Source organism: Lonchura striata, chromosome 11 (assembly GCF_050655825.1).
Source record: "Lonchura striata isolate lonStrDom1 chromosome 11, ASM5065582v1, whole genome shotgun sequence".
Lineage (NCBI taxonomy): Eukaryota > Metazoa > Chordata > Aves > Passeriformes > Estrildidae > Lonchura > Lonchura striata.
Genome location: NC_140713.1, coordinates 15,025,201 through 15,037,564, shown reverse-complemented (window position 1 = coordinate 15,037,564; position 12,364 = coordinate 15,025,201). Strand labels below are relative to the sequence as shown.

The 12,364-nt window shown below is 40.6% G+C and overlaps 1 long non-coding RNA gene across 7 annotated transcripts in view; it reads right to left on the bottom strand.

Annotated features, from left to right (window-relative positions):
- LOC146766425 (uncharacterized) overlaps window positions 1-12,364 on the bottom strand; it is a 202,243-nt gene that overhangs the window by 142,318 nt on the left and 47,561 nt on the right. For 6 of the 7 annotated variants that reach the window (XR_014957749.1, XR_014957753.1, XR_014957752.1 and 3 more), the window contains one exon: window positions 106-10,640. This is a non-coding gene — a long non-coding RNA (uncharacterized LOC146766425). The remainder of the gene's footprint in view (window positions 1-105; window positions 10,641-12,364) is intronic. The other variant, XR_014957751.1, reaches the window with a different exon arrangement.

The following is a 12,364-nucleotide window of genomic DNA, read 5'->3' as shown; positions in this document are numbered from 1 at the left end:
CATGGTCCCAAGGCTGCATTTCAATTGCTAGGCAGGGACATTCTCCCTTGCCTGTTATGGAAAACCAACTGTGCTCTCCCACAAGCACACATGCAGTGTACAAACCCTGTACAGAGGTTTTCACCGAGGTGCTCCCACTTCTCCTGAACCCACGGTGGAACAGGAGCCTCTGCTCTGGGCTGACAGCAGCTCCTTCCCATTATGTAATCCATTGAGGAAGCACATCTCCAGCTGGGTTTCTCCATGCATAAGACACGCTCATTAAAGATACTGGAGGAGCAACAGAACAGAAAATATTAAAAATAAAAACAAAAACAAGAACAAACTACAATACCATCACCTTCACACACACATGCACAAAAAAAACCCAAAACCAATAAAGTAAAAGGAAAAGTTAAAAATAAAAAGAGCTTGTGCAGGAATAAAGGATTCCCCTGCTTGCTCTGTCCAGGGTTTTATTTTGAGATTTTCATTAAGAACATTACCATTTGTGCTGATGAACACAGGCACCACATACTTTGACTTGGCCATTGCATTAGCCTTATACCACCAGGGCTCTTGGCCTAGACTTGACTTGAGCAGGTAAATGAGGAATTTTCTCTAGCTTTTGCCATTCAGCTCTGTACAAATATTAATAAGGCAGCTCCAAAATCCAGATGCTGAAACTTGAGGAATGGTTACAGAAGGGTGGCCATCTTCAACAGACTCAAGTGGAAGAAGAGACAATCTTGCTGAGACAGCCGGCCCATATTTGTATTCTCCAGTTTATTCATTCTTCCTCTGATTATTTCATTAGCTCTTCACTTTTTTAATGAGTGTAATCCCACAACTCCCCAAGCATGCACACTACACAGCCTGTCCCTAGAAATTAACTCCTTCTGCCTTTATAAAGCTCCCTCACAAACAGACTGCTCCACACTGTACACACATATCCATGTAACTAACACAATTTGCCAATTTGCCAAAGGGTAAAAAACTCTAAGCTCCCTTTATTTGTCTTGCTGTTGAGTGATCTCAGCCGCAGTGACTAAGAGTCAAGCAGCGAGCTGAGGGGAGATGCCATGCTGCAGCTATACTCACCTCAGCTGCAAGCAGCAGAGCTGCCATCTTGCTAATCAGCTTTAATTTAGCTGTCTCACAGCTTCATAAGTAAATAAAGAATTACTTAGTGTCAGAAATATCAGTATTTAACCGTAGAGTTTAAAAAGTATGGTAATTAAAAGAGTGCCACAAGTCACAGCTCTGTGCAATCCTAACAGATTGTAGGGTTTGCCTTTTTGAACCTCTCAGCACGTTTAGAAACTTGAGTAAAACAACAAAAGGTGTTAATAGCTTTAAGGGGAGCACCATGCTGATAGATTACCCATTATGGTTACCCACTTACAGCGAAATGGCAAATAGGTTTGATCAATTCGATTTTAATGCAAAGTGGAACTTGAAAAAACCAGCAATGAGCAAAGAGAAGACCTTTTGTTGCTAATGTGTCTGAAAAAAAGCACTTAATTGAGGTCATAATAATATTAGCAGTTATTCACCATCAATAATTCAGCCTTATTTATTACTACATGGTAAAGTTCTGTCAAACAGGAATCGTTCCGGCTTTGTTATACATGTTAACATGAAGCTAGCTGTTGGATGACTGGTATATATTTCACCAGCTGCTCAAAACTGCAGGATAGCAAGAACTAATGATATTCTTTCTTGGTCCTTGCATTACATAATAGTTAATTTGCTTCATGCAGAAATATATGTTACAAATATAATAGTCCCACATCAAGTATGCATAATAAAAAAAGCATTATATCTGAAACAGTGACTGGCTAATCTTGCCTGAGCTATCTGTCATATGGAAAACAATTTCAGTTCCTGCATGATTTAGTACTCCTACAGCAGGAGAAACATAAATTCTGCCTTTTCACACAGTTCTAGTCACCTGTGATTAGTTATCTTTAAAAAATCTAAACGAACGTATAATTGTACAATTATATATGCAAACTCCAGTGTTAAAATTTAAAATGTATTAGTCTCGTAAAATGGCTCATTAATCTCTGGATCTTAAAGGACATACTTGTCCAGTAATGAGCCAAATGCAGGAAATATGCGTGATGGTGGATGGGGGAATTTTACCTCATAAGGTTTTGGTTGGGGTTTTTTTGTTTGTTTGTTTTGTTCTTGTTCTTGTTTTTAACCTTAGAATAATTTTATTCTACAAAATCTGCTTATCAAACACAAAGAAGTTGTCAGTGACAAAGTCAATTGTAGTTCTCCAGTCATTAACTATGGAAATAAGCTGTTTTGAAGAGATTAGTTTTTCCTTATACACGATATTCATGGGTTTATAACAGCTATATAATTACTGACTGGAACTGCAACCAGAAAGGTTGGGCAGGAGTATTGATCTCTCCGTGTCTGCTAATGACCACTTCTCCTCTGCGCTGATGGAAGGAAGCCTTCTATTAGATTTTTACCACCATCCTCAAGGAAAAAAAAAAAAAAAATAGGAAAAGGAAGATCATAGGGGCACCTGTGAAATAGAAAGTGTACCCCAGTCAGAGTGTGAGGCGGCGCTCGGAGCGGTTCGGGAGCCCGGAGCCGGGGCGCAGCGCGGGCAGCGAGCGCCCGGGGTGATGGATGCGGTCCCCGAGCGGGGGGAGCCGGCCGCCCCTCCGGGAGATAATCCACTCGGCAGCACGGAGATGGCTCCTTGAAGGAGCTAAAGTAGACTGACACAATGGCCTGCGAGGCATTAAAATGTAGGAATTAAAAACTGTTAAATTGCACAGAGGGATCCTTAACCTCAGCCCTTTGGCAACAGTGATGTTTCTTCTCTTTTCTTCTCCCTCGCCTCTTCTTGAAAGTGATTTGCTTTATTTTTTTTTCCCCAAATGCCTCACTCATCAGACCACACTAATTCTGGATGCCAGTTCCCTACCGTATACAAACCCTGTGAATAAAGGGAATAAAGCCTGAAAGAGTGCCTCGAAAAATAACTTTGTTTTCTCCTGGCTGGTCCTGCCCCTCTCCCTGCCCTATCCCACAGCCATGGCCAAAAGCATCATCGCTCAAAAGCACCCCTGGATTCATCGATCCTTTTGGTCCCGCAAATGGAAGGTCTCCAGACAAGCCTTCCTCTGCAATTGGGGCTGTGCAGGTTCCGGGCATCATTTGAATGAGAAAGGTGAGGCTCTGTGTTCTCTAAATCGACAAGCAAATGTTCAAAACGATTTTAACTGGGGACAATTATCGCTTGCCCTGGAGCTTAAATAGATATGAGCTTTTAAATTTTTTCTTTTTTTTTTTTCTTTTTTTCCCCCTGAAACACAAGCCATCCTCAGGCTCAAAAAACTGAAATGTGATTCCTGACAATAAGAGGGTATCACTCAGCCACTTCGTACAGAACTGCTTAAAGAGACGACTCTTCTTCCCTAGCTGGTGGGTTGGTTTGGGGTTTTTGTTGTTTTTAAACAGCGTGACATTTAAAAAGTTATTAGAGCATTAATGCTGCTTTTTAATTAATAAAGCTTTATAAAACTACTGATATGGAATTAACATAAGTTTACTTCTGAATGCAAGTCTCTTTTTTTTCTATTTTACTATCCATTACTTCATTAAATCAACATTGAAAAAGACTAGCCTTGCCAAATTTCTCACTGCACATTCCACTGTTTGCCCATGACAGTATTTGAATGTGCTTATTATTTCTAGTAAAGCCCTTATCATTTTCACTGTGAAATTTAAATCACCCTGATCCAACTCTTCTTAGCTAAAGTCAGCTTTATCAACCACAAGAGATGTGGGATTTTAAAAAGATCTGAGTAAATTCACATTGTTTGGATAAACTCATTCAGAGGGTTCAGCAAATGAAAGCTGAAATAGATATGTATTCCAAGGAGGTTATGGACTACTCAAAAACAAAGAAGTTAAGGCATAATTAAAAAAAAAAAAAGAAAAAAAAAGTTAATAGTATCAGTATCTTTTTAATGAGGGCATTCACAGACTGGATTTCGAATTGGTATTTCTGTGTCTCCACAATAATTCAAGTGAAAAGCAAGAAAAAAAAAAAATAAAAAGAAAAAGAACCCAAAACATTAAACTGTTTACAAAAGGATTTTTTTTTCTAGAATCCACTCTGCTATGTTATCTGGTCAATGTTGTGCTATCAAAAAATGTTAAGGGCTGCATTTATGCATTATCCCACAATTTAAGTAACTGTGTATCATGTATATTTAAAACCATCTCTCTGTAGTTTTAATTATCTCAGTCTGCAGGGAAAAAACGCAGCTCCTATGCCTGAGACCGAAATGAAAGTGCTGCATGCTGACAGCTAAGATGTCTGTCCTAGCTTGTTGAGATTTCCTGTAAAATTTGCATTGAAAAGGCAGCTTTAAATATACTTAAAATAAAAAGAGCATTTGCATCTAATTTGCTACACTTGCAGTATTAAAGTTTTATCTGAATAAAGACATGTCAAATGGATTTATATAGTTAAGCTGATAGCTTTTAAAGTCAACACAGTAACATCAGCTAAATTCAACAAAGTAATGGCAGCAGCTAATGGCATTTATTAGTTTATCATCATTTACTTAAAAACCATAACACAGATCATTTTATTTTCACATTACTGTTTGTGATTCTTTGACTCAGTTTGTATTGATTCCACAAATTATGGCAGAAACTGACATTTATCTACCAGTTTTCCAAGCTATAAAGGTTGGCTTTAGTGGGAAGCAATTGAACACTTGCCACACAATGGTTTGAGCCATGGTAGAAACAACCGTCTTCAAATAAACACATTTGGCAACCATTTTAAAATGCGATTGTTGCTTGTCTGATAATGACAGAAGGGTTTTTGTTACTGATAAGGCTCTTATTACAAACCACTGCCTATGTAATCTACAGCTTGATCACACAAAGTGCTCAGCACACTCACCCAACCCAGCAAAGAGCTGAAGCATTAAGCTTTGTTTTGAAGATATGCATAATAGCAAGCAAGGCTTTTTACAATACTTTTCTTCTGCAGACCTCAAAGAACTTCACAAAAGAGATCATTGCTGTTTACACAGGAGGAAACTGAGGCTGACAGAATCCAAATCACAGCCAGTGCTGCAATGGGACTTGATGCTGAGTGTCCCAGTTTAGTATTTTGTACACTAGGTTTTACTGCCACCTTACTCTTCTATTGACTTCAGAGTGTCATCATCACTTGCCCAGACTTCAGTGGAGCTACCTGCCAGAAGTACATGCATATGATAAAGATTCTTGAGGGGTCCAGAATGTTACAGAACAGCTTTTTGACTCTTAATCCATGGTAAAAAACAGGGTTTTTTATGCATTACTCTCTCAGTTCTGCTAAAGTTGCCTTTTTACCCCTCTTTTTAGCAATAATTGATGAAGCCTAAAAATTTACCATGAAATGTTTGGCAATATTTTATTGCCACCATAAAAACTAGGCACACACATATCGTGGTTTGTAAGTATTATGGGCGTGGACACCTACATGTCAACAGTCAGGTTTACAACTGCATTTGAAAATTACATCAAAAGTTTCCATTCATGAGATCTACCCTCTTCCCTGGTGATATCTATACTTGTTCTTCAGTGGAAGCAAAAAATCCAGCTGAGCTGGAGATAGGGTTTATTTTCAGAACTATGCAGGGAGGTCAACATTCTTGCTAACAGGAGGCCCATGTCTAATTCTCCATGTCATATCCTAAACCTTTAATTCCAAAGAATCATCAGCTTCTCTCTTTTTTTCTCTTTGTTTTTGGGGATTTTTTGGTTTGGTGTTTTTTTGGGTGAGCTTGTGTTTTGGATTTTTTGGTTTGGGTTCTTTTTTCTGAGGTTTTTTTTTTTGTTTTGGTCAGGTTTGGTTTTTGTAGCAGACCATATTCCCAAGATAAAGTGACAATCACAAGTCACATTTGGCAAGAATTTGAAATGATCGTGCATTGTTTCATGCCATTTATTATAATTCTCCCACAGCAATGGTCTTTGTTCTCCTGTGTCCTCACCCTGAACTCTGGCTTCTATTTCAGCACACATTTGTAATTCTCTATCCCTGGGCTGAAGAGCTCAAACTTCTGGATCTCCAGAACAGCCTGAGACAGCTGGAGCAATGGTTTCTGAGGCATACCCATCCTTCTTGAATCACAGCTCACATCTGGCCAGCTCTCTTATGTGTAAGTGCTGGATGGGGCACGAAGGAGAAAGGAACTAAAAGCTATTGACTTTCACTCGGAGCCCCAGTCTGACCTCCTTCAATTGAACAGGAAATCTGTTCTGATTTAAACAATGCCTGGATTGAATATTTATAAAGCTTTATTTAATTAAAGATTATTTGTGAAAAATTACTGCAAAAATTTATTTAGGGTAAAAAAAATTGAGTAGAAAACTTCACCTATTTTGCTGTATACACTCTTTTCCCTCAGCTCAAGGAACACAGTCATAACCTACTAAAAATGCACATCATATTTTACAGCTATTTCAGTCATGCTGGACAGAATGACAACCCCAGAAGTTTCTATTGTGCTACAGGGACTTGTGTTCTCCTCGGGACTGGAGGGGAGACAGTGCCTCTAGCAAGACACCTCTGGAGGGGAATATTATGGCACAAGTGTTCTGAAACAAAAGCCCAGAAGCAGGTAGCTACAGCACTGCAAACAGCATCACTGCTTAAGAAGTAGGGCAGCTTAAAGGAGGAGAGAGTTCTATTCAAAGTCAGAGAGAAAAAAACAACCTCTTGGTTTCCATCCAAATGCAAATAGAAAGCCAACGCTGCAGCTGAAGAACTGGTTCTTGCCAGCTCCACCTGAGGAACAGGGCATTTTGCACAGTAGTAGTTAGAGCCTCCAGGTGGCTTTGAATACACCCCCTAAGCAGTTTAGTTCGACCTTAAACCACCAGGGCCTGGGAGAAATTTCCCATCCCTCATCACAGACATGGGCTGGAGGAATTCCTGTGAGCACTGATCCCTCTGGAGTAACAGCAAGAGCAACCTCACAAGGTTCAGATCTTTTCAGTTGCACCTCACTAAGTCATGGTGAGTTTTCCTTTTTATTTCAATCGTCCTATACTTCAGACAGCTTATCCCTAACTTGGGCTAGCAAAGACCATTCTCCACTTTCATTCTCCCCCACTGAGACCCTTCCTAACCCACACAGGAGTGAAACAACAGCACCCCAGCTGGTGTCTATACGGTAACAGGCAGGATAATATCAGCCTGATACAGGGTCACATTCTCAACTGATGCAAATTATCCTAACTTCATTTACTCCAGTGGAGTTCTGGGTGTTTTCTATCAGATAAGGATGTGGACTTTAGCATTAATCATGTGCAGAGAAAAAAAACACCATTTCAAGCTTCATTATGAAACAAGTGCTACATTAGCACTGAGCATGGGAAATCTCAGAATTTCCCTTTAATGATCTTGAAGATTATATGCAGCAGGAAAGAAGAAGTGGAAAATCTGTCATAAATGTCATTGAATATTTTTAATAGCTGAAAGCTAGGCTTTCTTTAACACTCTTTCCTGAAAAAAAAAACAAAACACTAGAGACTATTCATTAACTAGAAGCAAGGGGATTGGTTTTTCATTATGCTGTCTGTGAGATAGTTCACAATGGAAAGACAAAGTTCTCAGGCCCAGAGACAGCATAAACTAGGGAAAGAAAGTAGATAGGCAAGCACAGCTATTTTAAAATATATTATGTGTAAGCATGGAAATTACTGAAAAATCTCAGGATGCATTTATTAAATATTGTCTGTTGTAGCCTGTTCTTTTCTCAGCCTTGGAAGCCCTTTTAGTCACAACACATCATCTGATGGCACCAGGAAAAATCTGTGATGGGCACTTGCTTTCCAGCATCTCTACTGACAGCTGCAGACAGGTTACATGAGTGAAGGCTGCAGTGACTCCCCCTGCTCCCTGGTCTGGTGTAGTAGCTGCACAGAACACTGTAATTGTGGGCAGGCATCAGAGGCTGCTGCTTGGATTGACTGTTACTTTAACTTGAGCATGAAAGAAAACGTTCCTCAAGTCAATCTTTCCCAAGTCCCAGGCACTACCCCAAAGCTGCTTCAGTTCCTCCCACCTCCCACACCTGAGGTTGGCTTAGGCTTGAAGAAACCCTCTACCACTGTCCATCCTAACCTCAGAACAAGAGGCAGAGTCCCAGTTCCTGTCAAAGCAGCCATGGAAATTACACCTTTCTGCACTGTCTCAGCAGGCTCTTATGAGTCTGAGGCATTCTGACACAAAGCCTTGACAAGTGTCCATGTAGTAAGAATAACGTTTGACAGGAGGACATAAAGAACTAGTCAAGAAGATTGTAGATGTGATAGTTTTTCTACAAGGAGATGAGCTTACTTCCTTAGATGGTTGTGTGAAGTAAAAGCATATTCTCTCTTTCACAGGAACTGGAATTCTACTAATTACATGCTATTTGCTAAAAAGAAAGAAAAGAAAATTTTGTTAAATATTGTCTTCTATGGGAAAGGAACTAAGCCAGCATGTAGTGCTGAATTTCACTGCAGTTTTTAACAGAATGAATACCCCAGAAGACTTAACTTGAAGAAAGGAACTGTCAAGTACTACAACCTTTACAAAAATTATCAGGTTACTTTGAATGCATGTGGGTGATGGTTACAAGAGTTTTTTGCCTTGGCTAAATTTTATCACACTCCTTAATCATGCCACCAAACATAATTTCATTTGCTCTTGTCTACAAAATCTTAGTGTCTCTATTTCTACAAAACTATATACACCTTGTATCCTTATCCCACAGAAATCTTTGAATGTAGGAAAAACAGCCCTTTTTTTTATTTCTTTCTTTCCCTTATAGCCTTTTAATGACAAAAAGTTTTGGAGTCAAACTTTTGCCAAACAAACAAAACAAAACAAAACAAAAAAACCCACCACAACAACAAAACCTTTTCAGGGAAAGACAGGAATGAATATGCAAACTATACAATTACAAATAGACAAATAAGAAGAATAACAATAGAATTATAATTAAAACATTACCATTTAGTTTATGGACTGATTTCATGCTCCCCTTATCCAGTCTTTCATTTAAAGTTGGAGGGAGCAACAGAAATCCCTTGGTCTCAGCTGCTAAACCAGTAAGGCCTAAGAGTTCCAAAGGAAGTCAGTTCTACCTGTGCATGGCCTGTGAGCTCCCATGTATGTTTACTGAAGAATGGTTCCCACACAGCCATTACATTTCATTTTTAATACCAAAAACTCAGGTCCTGAGAAACTGTTTTACCCACTTATCATCAAATAATGTGCCAAGCTGAACAGTAATCTGCTAATCAGTCTTTCCTACTAAGGTCTATTCTATTGTCTGCATTTGAGATAATGAATATTAAAATTGCACAATTCATCCCACAGGGTGTTTTTCAAATTATACAGAGCACAATAGAAACCATTTTCTTGCTGCTGAAATTCCGCCTTCTTCAGGGTGGAAACATAGGAGATACGGATGAGTGGAATATAACACTGTGCAGCAAAGAGGGGAGGAGAAACCCCCACCAAATATAGCAGGGCAATCCTTTAATCCTACAGAAAAACAAAAGGTTCTTGGATTGTTGCAGCCTAATTTGATATCATCAGCCACTGTGCACAAAGTCAACCACGTCTGTGTGTAACCCACAGGTGGCCAAAGCTGTGCAAAGGGAGCAGGTTGTGCAGGGAGTGACAAGGTCAGCATGCAGGCTCCTGAGCCTCACACATGTACCTTGATTTATGTGCAGCACAGGAAGGGTTATCTTATAGGAAGAGAATAAGCACACACACTGCACGTGTAGGCCCAGAAGACAAACTAAACAATCTAATTTATAAAATACAGCCCCAGAGACGTGAAAGGCAGCATCAGCCTGGCTGGGTGCTGACCAGGTATCCCAGATTCTCTGTTCTCTGGAAACAAATGAACAACACAGGGTTTCACTGTAGTTTGGTTTTATAATAACATTGTTTCCATTCATTAAATGGAAATTCTAATTATTTAGAATGGCAAAAAATCCACAGACAGTAAGTTTGAACAAACTTTGGAAAGCAATCTCTAAGGAGCAAAACTTCTGGTGGGTTTGGTGAGAGAAAAGGCCCAGACTGAGAGTGTTTGCAAAGATTTTAAAAACTTTACCTCAAGAAACTTCCAGCTTCAGAATCAAACAGAAAATCTTTTCCAAAAACCTATCCTGAGCTGCTTGTTCATTTATAATTGCATAGGTAGAATATTTAGCTAATAATTCTATATTGTTTTCAGACCAGAAGAGAACCTTTTACATTTCTTCCAAAAACCAAAACCAGAAGTTTCTGTGGTGGGGCAGGCATAGAGACTCAGTAAGGCCATACTCTGCAGCTTCAGTGGTAGCTTAGCATCCCTTTCCCTCCAATTCAGAGCTTCTCTGGCCTGGCAAAATCAGGCTTTTTAAAAGAAATGGAAAAATGCAGTTTATTGTGTTAACATCCCTCCTTCTTTAAGATATACTGTACAGGTCATAACTTATCCTTTTTAATAAAAAAGAAATAAATTTACCTTTTGAGTGTCATTTCTGACCACTACTGCCCCTTTTCTAAAGCCACGGGGCTTTACAGTAGACAGCCTGATGGAATTCCAGTTCACAGCTTAATTTTCCTCCTGATAAAAGAGACAAAAATTCCTTTCAGTAAAAATAAAATTTAATATGGTCCGCAAATTTGATATATTACAACCTCTGACCTCAGCTTAATTGTTCACAAAGGGCTAACAGTACCACTGGCAAGTAAATGACTTCTACAGAGTGTCGCAACTCTGATAGCTGAAGAGAAGGGGAGCAGCAGTCTGACAGATAATCAAAATTTTTAATGTGAACCATAGTGAGAGAGGTTATTCAGAGCACAACCAGACTGTGGGAGCCTTCTGCAGCTGCCATAGTAGCTCCTTAGGATGAGAAATGCTTAACCATCATCCTCACTCAACTTTGTTAAGTGTTGCTGCTGTTAGTCACCAACCAAGGGAGGCTGACTCTTTACAGCAGCAGACAGCAACGATCTGGGATCTGCACAGACAGAAACATGCTACTTAAATTTCTTTGAGGCCAAAGCTGCCCCTGTTCTGTGGCTCTCAAGAGCTTTTCTTAGAGTTTGACAAGGAACCAAGGGAAAGACTATGAAGGCAAAAAGAAAAGAGTGATGCAAACACACCCACCATTGCCTGTGAAGGCTGACCTTTTAAAGGCTACTGCAGAGAGCAGGATTTTAGTGAGGCAGCCAGGTCCCCCACAGCTCACACAGGTTTGCAAAGGGCCATAGGGGGTGAGGCAAAGGCTGGGTGGAAGAGAGCAAGGGGGAAGAAGTGATGTTTGTCCTGCTTGTTTTGAAGTTAGGAAAATATCAAATTTTCCCCGACTCTCCTTACCACGTGCTGTCCTGAAGGGGACCACAGACACCTAGGTGCACTCAGAGCTGGTGTGCAGAGAGTGAACCCATGGAGTTGAAGGGACCATACTATCAAAGAAGTCCTTACTTCCTTTTTCTACGGAGAGCACACAATACAAAGTACTTGGTGGCTGGGAAGACAGCATAAGCCATAAACTGGATTACCTTGCTGTCTTTATTATACTAGATAAAAGCAGAAAAATCACATAGTTATCCCCACAGCTGATTTGGTTGCCAAAGGAGAGATGGATCAGGGATCCACACAGGTGAGCAAACGCTCACCTACACAGTCTAAAGCATTCTAGTTGCTCCTGGATATTGAAAAGCCAGCAGCAACAAAAAGCATTTCTCTCTGTTAATCTGGGTAACATTTTGCAGCAATATAACACCATAAATGAGTATGCTGAATAAAAATACAGTGCAGTGTGCAAGCATGTCTATAAAGAGAGGGCACTTGCCAAAGTGCTGACTGTATGCATACATTTACACCTTACTTACCAGGCACAGGTCATTAGCAGAGGTACTTATACAGAGAGTGCTGAATGCAGTTTCCTCCTTCCCCTCCTGATTCAGTGTGGGGTCACCAGCATCAAACAGCTCCCACAGAGAGCATTGCAGCCCCCGAGACCCCCAACAATTGCATTTGTCCCGGCACCTGCTGCTCCCCCTCAGGGTACTCGCCCCAGCGGGCCGCCCCTCAGGAGCTGCACTGCAGCACAAAGGAACCCAAACTGTGTCCTACAGCCAAAGGAATAATAAACCTCCCCAAAACATGGAGGGAAGCAGCAGCCTCTGTACTGGCCTGCAGGGGCTCTCCCCAGGCCATGGAAGGGCCTGGCCTTGCGGGATCACCCTGTGAACAGGGGCCCGAGGAGCTGCAGCACAGCCCTGCACGCCAGCCCTGCTGCATGCCAGCCCTGCTGCACACCAGCCCTGCTGCATGCC